At 37.6% G+C, this 23272-nt stretch overlaps 1 long non-coding RNA gene across 1 annotated transcript in view; it reads left to right on the top strand.

Moving 5' to 3' along the window:
* The first annotated feature begins 259 nt into the window (after positions 1 to 259).
* Positions 260 to 23272, top strand: part of LOC125964992 (uncharacterized) — a 42982-nt gene continuing 19969 nt past the window's right edge. The window contains exon 1 of the long non-coding RNA XR_007478394.1: positions 260 to 1525. This is a non-coding gene — a long non-coding RNA (uncharacterized LOC125964992). The remainder of the gene's footprint in view (positions 1526 to 23272) is intronic.

Here is a 23272-nt window from a genome sequence, read left to right as displayed (position 1 = left end):
AGATGACAACATAGATAGTTTCCCACTTCAGCCTCTCTCACAAGCAAACTAGCAACTATCTGTAAAGAAGACACAATTTTGAAAATCCCAGAACCCCAGGGTGAGGCTGAAGCACCCCCCACCACCACCACCACAAAAACTGAGAAGCACGGCATTATAAAGACTGAAATTTATTCTCCTTTCCCATACCTGGACCAGTGGAGGAGAACACCTATTTTCCAATATTATGCTGGGTAGAGGAGGTCTCCCACTTAACAGAAGAGCCAGGTAGGAGACTTCCGGGAAGATGGCAGAAGAGTAAGAAGCGGAGATCACCTTCCTCTCCACAGATACACCAGAAATACATCTACGCGTGGAACAACTCCTACAGAACACCTACTGAACGCTGGCAGAAGACCTCAGACCTCCCAAAAGGCAAGGAACCCCCCACGTACCTGGTTAGGGCAAAAGAAAAAACTAAACAGAGACAAAAGGATAGGGACGGGTCCTGCACCAGCGGGAGAGAGCTGTGAAGGAGGAAAAGTGTCCACACACTAGGAAGCCCCTTCGCGGGTGGAGACTTCGGGAGGCGGAGTGGGGGAGCTTGGGAGCCGCGGAGGAGAGCACAGCAACAGGGGTGCGGAGGGCAAAGCGGACAGATTCCAGCGCAGAGGATCGGGCCGACCGGCACTCACCAGCCGAGAGGCTTCTCTGCTCGCCCGCCGGGGCGGGCGGGACTGGGAGCTGAGGCTCCGGCTTTTGTCGGAGCGCCGGGAGAGGACTGAGGTTGGCGGCGTGAACACAGCCTGCAGGGCGTTGGTGCGCCGCGGCTGGCCGGGAGAGAGTCCGGGGAGGGGTATGGACCTGCCAAAGAGGCAAGAGACTTTTACGTCCCTCTTTGTTTCCTGGTGCACGAGGAGAGGGGATTAAGAACGCTGCTTGAGAGAGCTCCAGGGACGGGCGCGAGCCGCGGCTAAGAGTGCGGAGCCCAGAGACGGACATGGGACGCTAAGGCCGCTGCTGCCGCCGCCAGGAGGCCTGTGTGCGAACACAGGTCACTAGCCACACGCCCTTCCGGGGAGCCTGTGCAGCCCGCCACTGCCAGGGTCCCGGGATCCAGGGACAGCTCCCCGGGAGAGCGCACGGCGCGCCTCAGGCTGCAGCGTCACGCCAGCCTCTGCCGCTGCAGGCCCGCCCCGCACTCCGTGACCCTCCCTACCCCCCGGCCTGGGTGAGCCAGAGCCTCCGAATCAGCGGCTCCTTTAACCTCGTCCTGTCTGACCAAAGAACAGACGCCCTCCGGCGACCTACACGCACAGGCGGGGCCAAATCCAAAGCTGAGCCCCTGGGAACTGTCAGAACAAAGAAGAGAAAGGGAAATCTCTCCCAGCAGCCTCAGAAGCAGCGGATTAAAGCTCCACAATCAACTTGATATACCCTGCATCTGTGGAATACCTGAATAGACAAGGAATCATCCCAAATTAAGGAGCCCTGTGGATGAAAGGCTCTTGGTGCTGCAGCCAGGAGTCAGTGCTGTGCCTCTGAGGTGGGAGAGCCAACTTCAGGACACTGGTCCACAAGAGGCCTCCCAGCTCCACATAATATCAAACAGCAAAAATCTCCGAGAGATCTCCATCTCAACGCCAGCACCCAGCTTCACTCAACGACCAGCAAGCTACAGTGCTGGACATCCTATGCCAAACAACTAGCAAGACAGGAACACAACCCCACCCATTAGCAGAGAGGCTGCCCAAAATCATAGTAAGTCTACAGACACCCCAAAACACACCACCAGACGTGGACCTGCCCACCAGAAAGACAAGATCCAGCCTCATCCACCAGAACACAGGCACTAGTACCCTCCACCAGGAAGCCTACACAACCCACTGAACCAACCTTAGCCACTGGGGACAGACACAAAAAACAACAGGAACTACGAACCTTCAGCCTGCAAAAAAGGAGACCCCAAACACAGTAAGATAAGCAAAATGAAAAGACAGAAAAACACACAGCAGATGAAGGAGCAAGATAAAAACCCACCAGACCTAACAAATGAAGAGGAAATAGGCAGTCTACCTGAAAAAGAATTCAGAATAATGATAGTAAGGTTGATCCAAAATCTTGGAGATAGAATGGACAATAGAATGGACAAATTGCAAGAATCGGTTAACAAGGACCTAGAAGAACTAAAGATGAAGCAAGCAACGATGAACAACACAATAAATGAAATTAAAAGTACTCTAGATGGGATCAATAGCAGAATAACTGAGGCAGAAGAACGGATAAGTGACCTGGAAGATAAAATAGTGGAAATAACTACTGCAGAGCAGAATAAAGAAAAAAGAATGAAAAGAACTGAGGACAGTCTCAGAGACCTCTGGGACAACATTAAACGCACCAACATTCGAATTATAGGGGTTCCAGAAGAAGAAGAGAAAAAGAAAGGGACTGAGAAAATATTTGAAGAGATTATAGTTGAAAACTTCCCTAATATGGGAAAAGAAATAGTTAATCAAGTCCAGGAAGCACAGAGAGTCCCATACAGGATAAATCCAAGGAGAAATACGCCAAGACACATATTAATCAAACTGTCAAAAATTAAATACAAAGAAAACATATTAAAAGCAGCAAGGGAAAAACAACAAATAACACACAAGGGAATCCCCCTAAGGTTAACAGCTGATCTTTCAGCAGAAACTCTGCAAGCCAGAAGGGAGTGGCAGGACATATTGAAAGTGTTGAAGGAGAAAAACCTGCAACCAAGATTACTCTACCCAGCAAGGATCTCATTCAGATTTGATGGAGAAATTAAAACCTTTACAGACAAGCAAAAGCTGAGAGACTTCAGCACCACCAAACCAGCTCTACAACAACTGCTAAAGGAACTTCTCTAGGCAAGAAACACAAAAGAAGGAAAGGACCTACAATAACGAACCCAAAACAATTAAGAAAATGGGAATAGGAACACACATATCGATAATTACCTTAAATGTAAATGGACTAAATGCTCCCACCAAAAGACACAGATTGGCTGAATGGATACAAAAACAAGACCCATATATTTGCTGTCTACAAGAGACCCACTTCAGACCTAGAGACACATACAGACTGAAAGTAAGGGGATGGAAAAAGGTATTTCATGCAAATGGAAACCAAAAGAAAGCTGGAGTAGCAATTCTCATATCAGACAAAATAGACTTTAAAACAAAGACTATTAGAAGAGACAAAGAAGGACACTACATAATGATCAAGGGATCGATCCAAGAGGAAGATATAACAATTGTAAATATTTATGCACCCAACATAGGTGCACCTCAATACATAAGGCAAATACTGACAACCATAAAAGGGGAAATCGACAGTAACACATTCATAGTAGGGGACTTTAACACCCCACTTTCACCAATGGACAGATCATCCAAAATGAAAATAAATAAGGAAACACAAGCTTTAAATGATACATTAAACGAGATGGAGTTAATTGATATTTATAGGACATTCCATCCAAAAACAACAGAATACACATTTTTCTCAAGTGCTCATGGAACATTCTCCAGGATAGATCATATCTTGGGTCACAAATCAAGCCTTGGTAAATTTAAGAAAATTGAAATTGTATCAAGTATCTTTTCTGACCACAATGCCATGAGACTAGATATCAATTACAGGAAAAGATCTGTAAAAACTACAAACACATGGAGGCTAAACAATACACTACTTAATAATGAAGTGATCACTGAAGAAATCAAAGAGGAAACCAAAAAATACCTAGAAACAAATGACAATGGAGACACAACGACCCAAAACCTGTGGGATGCAGCAAAAGCAGTTCTAAGGGGGAAGTTTATAGCAATACAAGCCCACCTTAAGAAGCAGGAAACATCTCGAATAAACAACCTAACCTTGCACCTCAAACAATTAGAGAAAGAAGAACAAAAAAACCCCAAAGCTAGCAGAAGGAAAGAAATCATAAAAATCAGATCAGAAATAAATGAAAAAGAAATGAAGGAAACAATAGCAAAGATCAATAAAACTAAAAGCTGGTTCTTTGAGAAGATAAACAAAATAGATAAACCACTAGCCAGACTCATTAAGAAAAAAAGGGAGAAGACTCAAATCAATAGAATTAGAAATGAAAAAGGAGAGGTAACAACTGACACTGCAGAAATAAAAGAGATCATGAGAGATTACTACAAGCAACTCTATGCCAATAAAATGGACAATCTGGAAGAAATGGACAAATTCTTAGAAATGCACAACCTGCCAAGACTGAATCAGGAAGAAATAGAAAATATGAACAGACCAATCACAAGCACTGAAATTGAAACTGTGATTAAAAATCTTCCAACAAAGAAAAGCCCAGGACCAGATGGCTTCACAGGCGAATTCTATCAAACATTTAGAGAAGAGCTAACACCTATCCTTCTCAAACTCTTCCAAAATATAGCAGAGGGAGGAACACTCCCAAACTCCTTCTACGAGGCCACCATCACCTTGATACCAAAACCAGACAAGGATGTCACAAAGAAAGAAAACTACAGGCCAATATCACTGATGAACATAGATGCAAAAATCCTCAACAAAATACTAGCAAACAGAATCCAACAGCACATTAAAAGGATCATACACCATGATCAAGTGGGGTTTATTCCAGGAATGCAAGGATTCTTCAATATACGCAAATCTATCAATGTGATAAACCATATTAACAAACTGAAGGAGAAAAACCATATGATCATCTCAATAGATGGAGAGAAAGCTTTTGACAAAATTCAACACCCATTTATGATAAAAACCCTGCAGAAAGTAGGCATAGAGGGAACTTTCCTCAACATAATAAAGGCCATATATGACAAGCCCACAGCAAACATCATCCTCAATGGTGAAAAACTGAAAGCATTTCCACTAAGATCAGGAACAAGACAAGGTTGCCCACTCTCACCACTCTTATTCAACATAGTTTTGGAAGTTTTAGCCACAGCAATCAGAGAAGAAAAGGAAATAAAAGGAATCCAAATCGGAAAAGAAGAAGTAAAGCTGTCACTGTTTGCAGATGACATGATCCTATACATAGAGAACCCTAAAGATGCTACCAGAAAACTACTAGAGCTAATCAATGAATTTGGTAAAGTGGCAGGATACAAAATTAATGCACAGAAATCTCTGGCATTCCTATATACTAATGATGAAAAATCTGAAAGTGAAATCAAGAAAACACTCCCATTTACCATTGCAACAAAAAGAATAAAATATCTAGGAATAAACCTACCTAAGGAGACAAAAGATCTGTATGCAGAAAATTATAAGACACTGATGAAAGAAATTAAAGACGATACAAATAGATGGAGAGATATACCATGTTCTTGGATTGGAAGAATCAACATTGTGAAAATGACTCTACTACCGAAAGCAATCTATAGATTCAATGCAATCCCTATCAAACTACCACTGGCATTTTTTACAGAACTAGAACAAAAAATTTTGCAATTTGTATGGAAACACAAAAGACCCCGAATAGCCAAAGCAATCTTGAGAACGAAAGAAGGAACTGGAGGAATCAGGCTCCCAGACTTCAGACTATACTACAAAGCTACAGTTATCAAAACGGTATGGTACTGGCACAAAAACAGAAAGATAGATCAATGGAACAGGATAGAAAGCCCAGAGATAAACCCACGCACATATGGTCACCTTATCTTTGACAAAGGAGGCAGAAATGTACCGTGGAGAAAGGACAGCCTATTCAATAAGTGGTGCTGGGAAAACTGGACAGCTACATGTAAAAGTATGAAGTTAGATCACTCCCTAACACCATATACAAAAATAAGCTCAAAATGGATTAAAGACCTAAATGTAAGGCCAGAAACTATCAAACTCTTAGAGGAAAACATAGGCAGAACACTCTATGACATAAATCACAGCAAGATTCTTTCTGACCCACCTCCTAGAGTAATGGAAATAAAAACAAGAGTAAACAAATGGGACCTAATGAAACTTAAAAGCTTTTGCGCAGCAAAGGAAACCATAAAGAAGACCAAAAGACAACCCTCAGAATGGGAGAAAATATTTGCAAATGAAGCAACTGACAAAGGATTAATCTCCAAAATTTATAAGCAGCTCATGCAGCTTAATAACAAAAAAACAAACAACCCAATCCAAAAATGGGCAGAAGACCTAAATAGACATTTCTCCAAAGAAGATATACAGAGTGCCAACAAACACATGAAAGAATGCTCAACATCACTAATCATGAGAGAAATGCAAATCAAAACTACAATGAGATATCATCTCACACCAGTCAGAATGGCTATCATCAAAAAATCTAGAAACAATAAATGCTGGAGAGGGTGTGGAGAAAAGGGAACCCTCTTACACTGTTGGTGGGAATGTAAATTGATACAGCCACTGTGGAGAACAGTATGGAGGTTCCTTAAAAAGCTACAAATAGAACTACCATATGACCCAGCAATCCCACTACTGGGCATATACCCTGAGAAAACCATAATTCAAAAAGAGTCATGTACCAAAATGTTCATTGCAGCTCTATTTACAATAGCCCAGAGATGGAAACAACCTAAGTGTCCATCATCGGATGAATGGATAAAGAAGATGTGGCACATATATACAATGGAATATTACTCAGCCATAAAAAGAGACGAAATTGAGCTATTTGTAATGAGGTGGATAGACCTAGAGTCTGTCATACAGAGTGAAGTAAGTCAGAAAGAGAGAGACAAATACCGTATGCTAACACATATATATGGAATTTAAAAAAAAAAAATGTCATGAAAAACCTAGGGGTGAAACAGGAATAAAGACACAGACTTACTAGAGAATGGACTTGAGGCTATGGGGAGGGGGAAGTGTAAACGGTGACAAAGCGATAAAGAGGCATGGACATATATACACTACCAAACGTAAGGTAGATAGCTAGTGGGAAGCAGCCGCATAGCACAGGGAGATCAGCTCGGTGCTTTGTGACCGCCTGGAGGGGTGGGATAGGGAGGGTGGGAGGGAGGGAGACGCAAGCGGGAAGAGATATGGGAATATATGTATATATATAACTGATTCATTTTGTTGTGAAGCTGAAACTAACATACCATTGTAAAGCAATTATACTCCAATAAAGATGTTAAAAAAAAAAATAAATAAAGTCAGGAACAATTAACATGATTTAATAATCATAAGATATTATCCTAATATTAAAGCAAATCTAAGGTAAAAAGTGTTTTAAAGGTTAAAAGCACTATGTAAATATATGCAGTGGTTATTATTATTAGATTCCATTATATAGCTTTATAATGTCATAAGGACTGGACTAGAACATGCCAAGAGGACCAGGACTAGAGATGTAAATATAGGAATATTTTCCACCTTCGTGACAGCTGGGCCTATAAAAGTGTTAACAGTCTTTCACAGGAGTGAATGTTTAATGAGTGAAAGCAAATTACATTTTTAAAATTAGTTTGCTAAAGTAAATAAATCACTGCATTTAAAAAGTTGAATATATATATTAAAAAAAGCTCTGACTATAATTTCTTTCAGCTTTTGTGGATTTTGTTGTTCTGAATGACAACATAATATGTACTTTGGCATGTTATTCTTTACCCAAACATTCTGCAAGGTCCTGGACTTCAGGAAGACTTTGTAACAGAGTCCTCAGTTTTAATTGCCCAGGGATTCCCCTGGAGCCCTTGAAAAATTATTGGATGGGGAAAATTTCTAAAAGTGAGAATTCTACTTCACAAGGGACAAGAAACATAATATTCTAATCAGATAGTAGAGAATCTCAACAAATGCTCATATTTCTCCCATTTGCAATTTTCCCCAATTGTTCTGGCACTTGTTAAAAGTCAGAGTTAAGAGGCAGCAATAGGGCCAATTTGGCTGATCATATAAGAGTAGATTTTGCTAACTGCTGAGAAAGAGGGTGGTTCAATCATGAGAGTCCAAAATGATATATGTTGAAAATTTGTCAATATTTTCAAAAGCCAAGGAGAAAACATGTGAAACTGGATTTCAAACATAAACAAGATTGTATATTCACAACAATGAGAATTAGTTCTTAATCATAAGAATGATATATTAAAACAAATACAACTACCTAAAGTATTGGTCTTCAGAGATCACATTTATCAAGAAGCTTTATTTTTTCTATGGAAATGTACAGTAAAATTGATAAACAAAACAATGAGAGGACATTTTGGTTAGTAAGCAGGTAGTTCATGATGATCAAATGTAAGTGGAAAGTAGTGGTAAATAATGCAAAAAAAATATTTAACCAATTCAACAATCATTTATGCTTGACTTTAGGTGTGCTTTTGCTCTAGAAAATTAATAATGGCATGCCCAGAGCTCTGGAACTCCTCAGTACTTCAAACTATATAAGGCAGACACACTGAAGATCTCTACACAGACAGAAACATTCTCTTCTCATCCTGTGTTTGACACTGATCATTTATTACCTCCTTTACACTTTCTAGGGTCAGCTTAACTTTCTGGCATTCATTTAATATTACTCTAATTCTTATTCAATATTGGTAAGAATTTATAGCATTTAATTTTATAAAGATGGAGAGAAATTAAGAGATGTTCCTCTTGTTGGCCTCTCACCCCCACTTATTAAATACTTGCTCCACCACGGATTGCTCTGTGCTTGGGGGATGCTATACTCCCAAGCAAGAGCAAAGTTCTGCCCCGTCCACATTGGGCTGACTTCCTATTACTTGTCACTGTGCTTTTGTCTTGGGACTAGTGAAAAGAGTAACAAGCCACTACATCCAGAATCCTCTAAAACAGGTCTGAAGAAGACATGGCTTAAGTTAACTGCAAGGAAAATGTGTACAATTAAAACATATGTTCCTTTTCCACTTTGTTAAACAATTAGCATATATCTACTGACAGGCGTTTTTGTCTGTCTTTTTGCTTCCATACTCTCTGGACTAATTTTCCCTTCTGCATGCAAATCTAAAAACAATATTTAAATTTCACTCTCTCAAATGCTGATAATGACCTATTAAATCTAATCCAGATACTGTGTTACAGAATTTAAGGATTTCTATCAATTGACAACACATGCCTCTTCATGCCATACCCTGTTAAAATTCTAGCACATGCTCTTTGCCCCAGTAAGTCAGATTTAGATCATTTTAAGATCTATGACAGTTTCACTGACCAGTAGGAATGATAAGCACACACTGCAACAGATAGGAAAATAAAATTGGGTCCCTGCATGGAAAAAAATAAAAGCTTAAAGCATCCCAAAGAGACAAATCTTATTATTGTTTAACTTACTCTGCAGATGTGCATCAACTGCCTGCTCTGTGCCAGGTACTGATCTAGATGCTGGGGACACACAAAGAACAAGAGGCACTCTTTATTTGAGAAGAGTTTTTGTCACTTACGATAATCTTTATACAATCCTGTATCCCTGCTGAAGCTAGAGTTTCAGAAATATCTCACAAAAGAAAAAGGAGCTTGAAAGACGATACTGACTACCATATGAGGTGCACACACAATTCTACAAGTTGCTACCTTAAACAGATGTTTTAACCTAGTATTCAGTTTCCTGGTATTGACAATTGCTTAAATAAGGAGATAAAAATTATGTATCCAAAATATTTCCTTCAATTTTTAATGCCCATTTTCTGTTTTTAATATATTTGCCTCACAAGTTAATTACTAGTATATAATATTAAAAACTACATATACCATATATAATCTCACATATATAATATAAAAATGTTGAATTAATAGAACCAGAGAGTAGAATGGTTGTTGCCAGGGACTGAGGGGAGGGGGAAATGGAGAGATGTTGGTCAAAGTGTAAAAACTTCCCATTTTAAAAGGAATAGGTTCTGGGGATCTACTACGCAGCATGGTGAATATAATTAATAATACTGTTTTGTATACCTGTAATTTGCTAAGAAAGGAGATCTTAAGTGTTCTTATCACATGTGCACATACACACAAAATGGTAACTATATGAGGGGATGGATATGTTAATTAGATTGCGGAATATTTTGCAATATATATCAAATCATCACATTAAACACTTTAAATATATACAATTTTTATTTGTCAATTATACCTCAATAAAGCTGGGGGAGAAAAAAAACCTATATGCGTCCCAAGCAAACAAAAAAAAACAGTAAGTATGAAGGAATACGTTGTGATTACATCTTGTTTTCTCTGGCAGAGTGAACTAGCTATGGCACAATTTCCTTTGGTAGAGATTGTTCCAAACTTCCTTTAAAAATCGGCTTTCAATATTTCATGTCAGTGATGTCTATTCAAGAAGTGAAAAATCATGTTTCAGGGGGTGGATTCAAGATGGCATGCTATGAGGACATGGAATTTGCATCTCCTCACAAGTAGGGCACTTACCAGGCACTGGTGGGGGACCACAGACACCTAAGGGGATGGGAGGAACCCCCAGCAACCAGCTTGCAGGATCTTGGTTCCCAAGCTGGAGGTCAGGCTCGAGCTCCTGTGATGGGAGCTCTGAGTCCGAACCACTAGACTAATAGAGAATCTCAGGGAATATCAGTCAGAGTGAGGCCTCCCAGAGGTCCTCATCTTAGCACCAAGACCCACCTCTATCCAACTGCCTGCAAACTCGACAGCTGAAAGTTTCAGGCCAAACAACAAGTAAGAGAGGAATACAGCACCGCCCATCAGAAAAAAAAAAAAAAATTTGTTACAAGTGAAGAAGCAAGGTAAACACCTAAAAGACCAAATAAATGAAGATGAAATAGGCAACCAACCTGAAAAAGAATTCAGAGTAATGATAGTAAAGATGATCCAAAATCTCATAAACAGAATGGAGAAAATACCAGAAACAATTAACAAGTATCTAGAACAAAGAGCAAACAGTGATGAACAATACAACGACTGAAATTAAAAGTACCCTAGAAGGAATCAATAACAGAATAACTGAAGCAGAAGAACAGATAAGTGAGCTGGAAGATAAAATGGTGGAAATAACTGCCAGGGAGGATAATAAAGAAAAAAGAATGAAAAGAATTGAAGACAGTCTCAGAGACTTCTGGGACAATATTAAGTGCACCAAAATTCAAATTATAGGGGTCCCAGAAGAAGAAGAGAAAAAGAAAGGGTCTGAGAAAATATTTGAAGAGATTATAGTTGAAAACTTTCCTAACATGGGAAAGGAAATAGTCAATCAAGTCCAGGAAACACAGAGAGTACCATACAGGATAAACCCGAAGAGAAACATGCTGACACACATACTAATCAAACTATCAAAACTTAAATACAAAGAAAAAATATTGAAAGCAGCAAGGGAAAAGCAACAAATAACATAAAGGGAATCCCCATAAGGTTAACAGCTGATTTTTCAGCAGAAACTCTGCAAGCAAGACGGGAATGGGAGGACATACTGAAAGTGATGAAAGGGGAAAACCTACAACCAAGATTACCCCACCCAGCAAGGATATTGTTCAGATTCAATGGAGAAATTAAAACCTTTACCGAAAAGCAAAACCTAACAAAATGCAGCATCACCAAACCAGCTTTACAACAAATGCTAAAGGCATTTCTCTAGGCAGGAAATACAAGAGAAGGAAAAGACCTAAAACAAACCCAAAACAATTAACAAAATGGTAATAGAAACATGCATATCAACAACTACCTTAAATGTAAATGGATTAAACTATCCAACTGAAAGACACAGACTGGCTGAATGGATACAAAAACAAGACCAGTACATAAGCTCTCTACAAGAGACCCACTTCAGACCTAGGGACACATACTGACTGAAAGTGAGGGGATGGAAAAAGATATTCCATGCAAATGGAAATCAAAAGAAAGCTGGAGTAGCAATTCTCATATCAGAAAAAATAGACTTTCAAATAAAGACTATTAGAAGAGACAAAGAAGGACACTACATAATGATCAAGGGATCAATCCAAGAAGAAGATATAACAACTGTAAATATTTATGCACCCATCATAGCAGCACCTCAATACATAAGGCAAATCCTAACAGCCATAAAAGGGGAAATTGACAGTAACACAATCATAGTAGGGGACTTTAACACCCCACTTTCACCGATGGACAGATCATCCAAAATGAAAATAAATATGGAAACGGAAGCTTTAAATGACACATTAAACAAGATGGACTCCAGTGATATTTATAGGACATTCCATCCAAAACAACAGAATACACGTTCTTCTCAAGCGCTCATGGAACATTCTCCAGGATAGATCATATCGTGGGTCACAAATCAAGCCTTGGTAATTTTAAGAAACTTGAAATTGTATCAAGTATCTTTTCTGACCACAATGCTATGATACTAGCTATCAATTACAGGAGAAAAACTAAAAAATACAAACACTTGGAGGTTAAACAATACGCTACTAAATAACTAAAAAATCACGGAAGAAATCAAAGAAGAAATCAGAAAATACCTAGAAACAAATGACGATGAAAACATGATGACCCAAAACCTATGGGATGCAGCAAAAGCAGTTCTAAAATGGAGGTTTATAACAATACAATCCTACCTCAAGAAACATGGAAAAATCTTAAATAAACAACCTAAACGTACATTTAAACAATTCGAGAAAAAAGAACAAAAAAACCCAAAGATATCAGAAGGAAAGAAATCATAAAGATGAGATCAGAAATAAATGAAAAAGAAATTAAAGAAACGATAGCAAAGATCAATAAAACTAAAGGCTGGTTTTTTGAGAAGATAAACAAAATTGATAAACCATTAGCCAGACTCATCAAGAAAAAAATGGGAAAAGACTCAAATCAACAGAATTAGAAATGAAAAAGGAAAAGTAATAACTGACACTGAAGAAATACAAAGGATCATGAGAGATTACTACAAGCAACTATAGGCCAAAAAAATGGACAACCTGGAAGAAATGGACAAATTCTTAGAAAAGCACAACCTTCTGAGACCGAACCAGGGAGAAATAGAAAATATAAACAGACAAATCACAAGCACGGAAATTGAAATTGTGATTAAAAATTTTCCAACAAGCAAAAACCCAGGACCAGAAGGCTTCACAGGCAAATTCTATCAAACATTTAGAAAAAAACTTACACCTATCCTTCTCAAACTCTTCCAAAGTACAGCAGAGGGAGAAACACTCCCAAACTCATTCTATGAGGCCACCATCACACTGATACCAAAACCAGACAAAGATGTCACAAAAAAAGAAAACTACAGGCCAACATCACTGATGAACATAAATGCAAAAATCCTAAACAAAATACTAGCAAACAGAATCCAACAGCACATTAAAAGGATCATACACCATGATCAAGTGGGGTTTATTCCAGGAATGCAATGATTCTTCAATATACGCAAACCAATCAATGTGATACACCATATTAACAAATTGAAGAAGAAAAACCATATGTTCATCCCAATAGATGCAGAACAAGCTTTTGACAAAATTCAACACCGATTTATGATAAAAACCTTCCAGAAAGTAGGCATAAAGTGAAATTACCTCAACATACTAAAGGCCATATATGACAAACCCACAGCCAATATCGTTCTCAATGGTGAAAAACTGAAACCATTTCCACTAAGATCAGGACCAAGACAAGGTTGCCCACTCTCACCACTATTATTCAACATAGTTTTGGAAGTTTTAGCCACAGCAATCAGAGAAGAAAAAGAAAATAAAGGAATCCAAATCGGAAAAGAAGTAAACCTGTCACTGTTTGCAGACAACATGATACTATACATAGAGAATCCTGAAGATGTTACCAGAAAACTACCAGAGCTAATCAATTAATTTAGTAAAGTAGCAGGATACAAAATTACTGCACAGAAATCTCTTGCATGCCTATACACTAACGATGAAAAATCTGCAAAAGAAATTAAGGAAACATTCCCATTTACTGCTGCAACAAAAAGAATAAAATACCTAGGAATAAACCTACTTAAGGAGACAAAAGATCTGTATGCAGAAAACTATAAGACACTGATGAAAGAAATTAAAGATGATACAAACAGATAGAGAGATATACCATGTTCTTGGATTGGAAGAATCAACATTGTGAAAATGACACTACCCAAAGCAATCTACAGATTCAGTGCAATCCCTACCAAATTACCAATGGCATTTTCCCTAGAACTAGAACAAAATATTTCACAATGTATAAGGAAATACAAAAGACCCTGAATAGCCAAAGCAATCTTGAGAAAGAAAAATGGAGCTGGAGGAATCAGGCTCCCTGACTTCAGACTACAATGCTACAGTAATCAAGGCATTATGGTACTGGCATATTTCTGTATATTTCTATACAGAAATATAGATCAATGGAACAGGCTAGAAAGCCCAGAGATAAACCCACCCACATATGGTCACCTTATCTTTGATAAAGGAGGCAAGAATATACAATGGAGAAAGATAGCCTCTTCAGTAAGTTATGCTGGGAAAACTGGACTGCTACATGTAAAAGAATGAAATTAGAACACTTCCTAACACCATATACAAAAATTAACTCAAAATGGATTAAAGACCTAAATGTAAGGCCAGACACTATCAAACTCTTAGAGGAAAACATAGGCAGAACACTCTATGACATAAATCACAGCAAGATCCTTTTTGACCCACCTCCTAGAGAAATGGAAATAAAAACAAAAATAAACAAATGGGACCTAATGAAACTTCAAAGCTTTTGCACAGCAAAGGAAACCATAAACAAGACAAAAAGACAACCCTCAGAATGGGAGAAAATATTTGCAAATGAAGAAACTGACAAAGGATTAATCTCCAAAATATACAAGCAGCTCATGCAGCTCAATATCGAAAAAACAAACAACCCAATCCAAAAATGGGCAGAAGACCTAAATAGACATTTCTCCAAAGCAGACATACAGATAGCCAACAAACACATGAAAGGATGCTCAACATCACTAATCATTAGAGAACCGCAAATCAAAACTACAATGAGATATCATCTCACACCAGTGAAAATGGCCATCATCAAAAATTCTGCAAAATATAAATGCTGGAGAGGGTGTGGAGAAAAAGGAACATTGTTCCTACATTGTTGTTGGGAATATAAATTGATAGAGCCACTAAAGCGAACAGTACGGAGGTTCCTTAAAAAACTAAAAATAGAGCTACCATATGACTCAGCAATCCCACCACTGGACATATAGCCAGAGAAACCATAATTCAAAAAGAGTCATGTACCACAATGTTCACTGTAGCTCTATTTACAATAGCCAGGACATGGAAGCAACCTACGTGTCCATCAACAGATGAATGGATAAAGAAGATGTGGCACATATAAACAATGGAATATTACTCAGCCATAAAAAGAAACGAAATTGAGTTATTTGTAGTGAGGTGGAATGACCTAGAGTCTGTCATACAGAGTAAAGTAAGTCAGAAAGAGAAAAACAAATACCATATGCTAACACATGTATGTGGAATCTATAAAAAAAATGGTTCTGAAGAACCTAGGGGCAGGACAGGAATAAAGACACAGATGTAGAGAATGGACTTGAGGACACGGGGAGGGGGAAGGGTAAGCTGGGATGAAGTGAGAGTGGCATGGACATATATACACTACAAAATGTAAAATAGATAGCTAGTGGGAAGCAACCACATAGCACAGGGATATCAGGTCGGTGCTTTGTGACCACCTAGAGGGGTAGGATAGGGAGGGTGGGAGGGAGATGCAAGAGGGAGGGGATATGGGGATATACGTATACGTATAGCTGATTTACTTCGTGATACAGCAGAAACTAACACACCATTGTAAAGCAATTATACTCCAAAAAAGATGGTTAAGTAAATAAATAATAGAAGTTCATAGTCACTGAAAAAAAAACTATAGACCAATATCACTTGTGAATATCAATGCAAAAGTATTAAATAAAATGTTAGCAAATGGAATTCAACATTATGTTACATAAAACTACATGACCAAGTGGGATATTCTCAAGGAATGACAGATTGGTTGAATATTAGGAAATCCATTAAGATAACAAACCATCTAAATACATCTAAGGAGAAAAAAAGGTATGATTTTTTTAATAAATGCTGAAGAAACGAAACCTCTGAAATATTCCATAGTCCAATTTTTTACATTTTTAAAATATTTTATTGAAGTATAGTTGATTTACAATGTTGTATTAATTTCTGCTGTATAGCCAAGTAACCCAGTTATACATATATATATTCTTTCTCATATTCTTTTCCATTATGGATTATCACCGGATATTGAATGTAGTTACCTGTGCTATACAATAAAAAGGACCTTATAGTTTATCCATCCTATATATATTAGTTTGCAGCTGCTAATCCCAAACTCCCAATCCTTCCCTCCCCCATGAAATAGTCCATAATCAATTCCTGATTTTTTTAAAAAATCAATAGGAATTTATTGATGCCTTTTTAACATGATAAAATGTAACCTAGTCCTAAAGTCAGCATCTTATTTAATGAGGAAACACTAAAGGCATTTCTTCTAAGATAAGGAACTTGTTAAGGATGCTATCTCAAACACTGTATTAGAGATATTTAATGCATTTAAACAAGAGAAATCAATTAGAGGAAAGAATTGGTAAAGAAGATGGTATTATAGTTTTCTAATCCTAGAAAACACAGAAAATCAATAAAACTACCTCAAACAATAAGAATTCAATAAGGAAGTAGGATAAAATATTAATATACAGAAATCTATAACATTCATATATCCAAATAATCAAATTGCATAAAAGTAGAAAAATTATCATGATAAAAAGATTAAATATTTTAAAATAAGCAAAAGATGTACAAAACAATAAGAAATTGTATACAGCTACTAAAAGTGTAAACTTGAACAAAAAGAAAGGTATTCACTGTTCTTGGATGGAATGAGTCAGCATCATAAAGATATCACTTATCTCTAAGTTAATTTATCAATTTAAAAATAGGAAAATACTAAAAAGGAAAATATATGAAGGTCTCTAATTGGGTAAGGTTTTAAAACACACTAGGATGCCTCTGTAATGAAAAGAATGTGTTACTAACATGAACAGACAATCAGACCAGTGGAACAGAATAGAAAGACTCAAACATCATTGGGAGACATTTCTCTGTAGGTCTCTCACATTTCTGCATGTCTTATATCAGCTTCTATTTCAGGCTATCTTTCAAGTATATTTATATAGCAAATAGCCTTGGAAGACAGAGATAGTGTCTCTCTCCAGGACAGAAAGCAGATTTGGTTCTTGACCAGTAAAATAATGTCTTATAGATAAATGAATGTATTTGAATATACTGAAAAACGTATACTTTTGGCAGTCAGGGGACGAGTCAGAGAAAGAAACGTAGAAAATGAAAGCAAAGTAATATAATTATTATTTCAAGGAAAACAAAATATAATAAAGAAAATATTATTCAATATATATCTCATTTGTAAATGACATTTACAAAATCATAATTTATAAATAATAAGTACTGGTTTAAACAAATCAATGTCTGCTTAATTTAAGCAATATGTGAGTACTATTTCGATTAAAGCCTTAAATAAAAGCAGTTTATTTATGAGAAATCTGGTACATAGGCATAACTTAAAATTATTACTCAAAAGAGCGAACATCTCTTTATAAAAGAAATTTCTCTAAGTTGACCACGAAGAATGAACTTGTTATTAAAACCAGAACCTGTAGATTTTTTTTGTGATCTTTATTCTCATACACAACTGTAATAGTATGTTAATATGATCTCTTGCAAACATTTTTACAATGTGTACTGAGTCTAAAATGTTTTTATTCATTTTAGTCATTAATTCCACTTTTTAAATTTACTATGAAGACACCATCTTAGCAATAACTGTTTTGTTACTAATAATAGCAAAAAAATTAGAAAAATCCTCAAGATAAAGGAATAACATAGTACCTAATTATAGCTTTCTTGATGAAATTATATAGAATTGTTTAAAAATATGACTGAAAAGATGTCATTATATGGAATATGCTTATGATATGATGCTGTTTTAGAAATTTTTATTATAACATTTCTTTACCTTGAGAATAAAAAATATATAAACAAAAAAAGGCCCTCCCCCAAAGTACCATATTTTCAATGCAACCTCTCTATGCAAAAGCATCCCTCTCCTGGTAATTAAAAATATTATAAAATATAATATTATATTGTTATGTATAGTCAAGTGACATCTTTTATTATGAGTTAACTTTATTTCTCCTATACTTCATTGCTTAGAATAATCTCCCCTGAACTTTATCCTCTCACTACTTAAGCAAGCTTTCAGGTATAAATTTTTTTAATTATAAATTCTTTATCCTTATATGCCAGGGTGATATTTTTTAAATGTTTTGCAAAGAGTACAGCACATGACATCAAAGAAGGCACTGACCAACTGTAGCATGTGATGGCTATTAAACAGTATGACTGTACTGACCTTTACTGGCTCATTATAGTTTCAGCCTCCAGGTAGGGTAACCATACAATTCTGTTTACTCAGTACAGTCCTAGTTTATACCTGCTTTCCTGGAACAATCAACAATGTACACTTTCATTCTCAAGTGTCCTAGGTAAATGATAAATTATATTGTCTCCCTGGCTTGCATATACAATGACATAAATGATTCCTTTGGAATATCAACCACCATAGCTCTACTTTCATTGAGGACTGGATGACAAATATTTCCATTTTAGCCTTCTAGCATATGCCAGGAATCAAACTTTCTATTTTCATTAACATCAGAAATCTTGATGTGCATTCTTGCCCATACCCAAAACCATTCTACCTCTGCACAAAAGTAGAAAATTTGCACACGGGGTCTGTAAGAATCCTGGAATACTGTACTTGAAGAAGAATGTGGTTAAAGCCTTCTCTCCTGAACCAAAAGTATGAAGATATAACTTACTTGGGCAATTCTAAGGACATACATCAGTCATATAGCTTTCCTGTTAGAAGACATCTAAAGTGACTCCCGAGGAACTTTTACTTGTGAGTAGGCAAGCCTCTCTGTGAGTCCAGTAGATTGTGTGATTCATAAAATGCACTTCCAGACAGCTGAAAGTGGATGGAGTGCCCACAGAAGGCATCACAGAAGAGGCACAGTTTGAGCCAGGGTTCCAAGTGTACATGAGGTCCACAGTGATTACAGGGGAGTTTGCCAGGGGAAGGCTGGCTGCCTCCCAACAGGCCTCACAGAGTGATATTCTTTACCTGCATAGATTCACAACAGCTGAAAAACTGCCCTGCAGATTTACATGCCTAGTAACTTGATTTTGTCAGCATTCCAAAAGCAAATCCACTTCTCAAGAACAAGCTCACATTATCCAAGCTCCTGAGGTAAATAAATAAAACCAGAATGTAACTTAATTTATATTGTGAAATAATTGTTACAGGGACTAAAATACTTGAAGCTCATATGAGCAACACATTTTGTCCTTGTACGCACAAACATGGAAAAGACAAATAATAATCAGAAGGTTATTTAATAAATGTGGAATCAAAACAAAAACGTTAGATGAATCCTAAATTTTAATGGCATTAAGCTCAGACAGCTGATGAATTCATCTTAAAATAGGAGTAAGCTTGCCAAAGGAGTCAATATACTCAAAGTCTGTTGGCTTAGTGTCCTTTTCTCCTGGACAATGCTTGGATGGAAATTGCCAAATATGCCTTCGTGAGTTTTTTGTTTTAAGGCTTCCATGACTAACCAACTTACATCAAATTGAGACATTCTTTCTTTGGATATCTATATAATGCTCTATATCCAATTACACTCATTATACAGCCAGTAAAGCCTTTCTTCTTTTGCCATTTTTAATTTTTTAATTGCATAAATTATAACGTACATGAATATTTTTAAAAGGGGAAACTCCTTCAAACTCTTTCAAAATATCACGGCCCTTTCCAGAAATGTACTCACATACATATAAACACATGTGTATTTAGGCGTATAAGAAATTCTACCTTGGTTTCTTTCCTTAAAATTAAATTAAATCCTAATCCTTTCACTTATTTAGGCTAGAAGGATGTTTAATCCTGGTAACTGAGGCTTGCCCATCCCAGGACTCTTGCCCTCTTTGGTTCCTGCTACCACAGTCATTTTTCACAGTAGCCCCCCTCCAAGGAGGGCCACACCTTCAGAGTTCTGAAGGAGGTTAACTGTGGATTTTTACAACATTGCAATCTCATTCCACCAGGATTTTAAGTTCACTAGCTCTACCTCTTTTCACTTCCCAATACCCTCTTGATTTCCCCCAACTCCTCCCTTACCTAGCTTACATTGTATGATTCATTATTATAATATTATTTAATTTAATTAATTAATTTATTTATTTTGCGGTACGCGGGCCTCTCACCCTTGTTGCCTCTCCCGTTGCGGAGCACAGGCTCCGGACGCGCAGGCTCAGCGGCCATGGCTCACGGGCCCATCCGCTCCGTGGCACGTGGGATCTTCCCGGACCGGGGCACGATGTCCCCTGCATCGGCAGGCAGACTCTGAACCACTGCGCCACCAGGGAAGCCCTGGTTCATTATTTTAACTATTCTTTGCATATCCTTGGGGTTTTCATCTCCCTTATCCTGCCTTCATTCTATCTCACCTGGATAACCCAAACTGTGAAAAGCCACCATTCTACCCCGCTAGTTACACCGAGGTAACTGTGCAAATAGCTGAAGAAAACCAGAAAATTATACTGGCCTACTTAAATTTATTACCATGAAGTCTCAAACGGCCTGTTAGTGCTGCCTGGTAACTATACTACATTTTTTAGTCAATTCACATTTCATTCATCCAAAATAATTATTTCACCCTTTTCTTCTCTCAAAATTTCAAAACCCAATACTACTACTTTACTCTTAGCTGATCACCTTGCTTTTATTTTCACTTAGAAAAAAATAAAAATTTCAAGGGTGAAATTTTATACCTTTCAACATTAAATCCACCAGCTTACATGTCTTTAAGCCCCAACTCTTCTTTTCATCTTATTAGAATGGATAAATAGCCTTTATCCCTAAGACCCAATGGTCTGCCTGAGTTTTTTTTTCTCATTTCTATTACAGTCTCAAATACCGCTTCTTGCCATCATCCTCCCTCTCTTGCATCATCATTTTTTCCTTCCTATGGATCATTCCCATCAACAAAAAGCATGCTCCACTTCTTTGCTCTCATTTTCAGGAAAAAATAAAACTCATAAGTATTATTTACATACATTATTTTCACTTTCTAGCCTAGCTGCACCCCTCCACTGAAACAGCTCTGTTCAAGTTCAAAGTCTTACACATCCAACAGTCAGATCTCAGTCTCCATCCAGCTTGACTTCTTAGTATCGTTTGTAACCACCGATAATTCCCTTCTTGCAGTTCCCTCCCTCATGTGCTTTCCTAACAGTTTCCCTAGCCAACAGTCTGCACAAGCTACTTCCTTTGTCAGACTTCTTCGCTGGATCTTCCTACTCTTCCTAACCCCTACATATTGAAATGCTCCAGAACTTACTCCCCAAGCCTCTTCTTTTCTCCTTTTACAATTACTTTCTGGGTGATCTCACCAAATTCCATATTTTTAAAGTCACATATGACCAGTTCTAAGTTTTTATACCTAGCCCTATTTTTGCTACTAAACTCCTCCAACACACCAGGCTTGTTCCCACTTCAAGGCCTTTTGCAATCAATATTCCTCTGGCAAGAATGTTCTTTCTTCCCTTATATTGGTGTAGTTCATTCCCCCAATTCATTCAGCTTCTTAGTCTAATTTCACCTGCTCAGACAGACCCTTCCCTGACAACTCTATCATAGCAAATCCTGCCACTCTCTACAACCTTAATGTACTGTTTCCAAAGATGGACACAATAATTCCTCCTATGGAATCTGCCCTTTAGTGATATAGTTTTACCACTCTTCTGGTCAAGGGGTAAAAGCTATGTCCCCTCCCTATAAATCTGGACTAGCCTTGTGACTTCCTTTGACCAACAGTATGATGAAAGTGATGCTGTGTGATTTTCAGGCCTAAGTCTTAGGAGCTTTTCTTTTGGCTCTCTTAGAAGCCAGTCATCATGTGAAGAATCTCAGTCTAGAATACTGAATGATGGAACACCCCATGGAGAGGCCAATGAAGAACTGAGTTACCTTAGCCAACAGTCAGCACCAGTCCCCCTGGGGGGTGTGTGTGTGTGTGTTGCCATCTTGGGTAGTCCAGTCCCAACAGAGCTTTCTTCCTGAGTGTAGGCATGTAAATGACCACAAGGGATTTTTTTCCCTGATTCTATATCATGCTTAAACTATAAACAATTAGCCACTCTGTTCACAAATAAGTAAAATAAAATAATTTCAGAAGAGCTTTTGTGGAGGAGTTTAGGACTTCTTACTTACTGGATTGTAACATGGAATATGTATTGTGGGGATGTACTTAGAAACTTCTTTCAGCCAAGAAAACAATGCTATCAAAGCTGTCAATCATTTCATTATCTTAGCATCAGGAGAGAGATAAATAGAAAAGATTTTGACAAATATAATAGAGAGAAAAGCAAGTATTCAAAATATAAAGTGATGGTAGATCAAATCAAAAAACTAAATAGATTTTTTAGATTTTATTTCACATTATTTGGAATGATATTTACATTTTTATCAACTAAAAACCTCAAAAATAATTATTTTTTTCAAAAAACAAAGTGCTTATATGTTTACAATACCCTACTGTGAATTTTGTCTGCTCTTAGATTTTTTTTTTAATTTACTTATTTTATTTATTTATTTTTGGCTGTGTTGGGTCTTCATTGCTGCACACAGGCCTTCTCTAGTTGTGGCGAGCGGGGACTACTCTCCTTTGCAGTGTGCGGGCTTCTCCTTGCAGTGGCTTCTCTTGTTTCAAAGCACGGGCTCTAGGCGCACAGGCTTCAGTAATTGTGGCACGTGGGCTCAGTGTTTGAGGCTCACCGGCTCTAGAGCACAGGCTCAGTAGTTGTGAAACACGGGGTTAGTTGCTCCGTGGCATGTGGGATCTTCCCCGACCAGGGCTTGAACCTGTGTCCCCTGCATTGGCAGGTGGATTCTTAACCACTGCGCCACCAGGGAAGACCCATTCCCTATTCTTAGATTTCTATTTAAACATAAATTCAGCCATAACCAATTACTGTCAATTCTGGAATTTTAAAGATTCCAATAGCTGGTAGTTTTTACTGAGAAAAATCAACACAAAGTTAGTGAAATAGTTGGCCTATTTATGGAATAAAATCTCACTTCAGTTACTCAACTTATTTTAGAACTCTAACTGTAAGTTAACACTATAATTTTATGAATCCATTCATCTTATGTCTTCATAAGATAT

Source organism: Orcinus orca, chromosome 7, assembly GCF_937001465.1.
Source record: "Orcinus orca chromosome 7, mOrcOrc1.1, whole genome shotgun sequence".
NCBI lineage: Eukaryota > Metazoa > Chordata > Mammalia > Artiodactyla > Delphinidae > Orcinus > Orcinus orca.
This window is presented reverse-complemented; position numbering and strand designations above follow the sequence as displayed.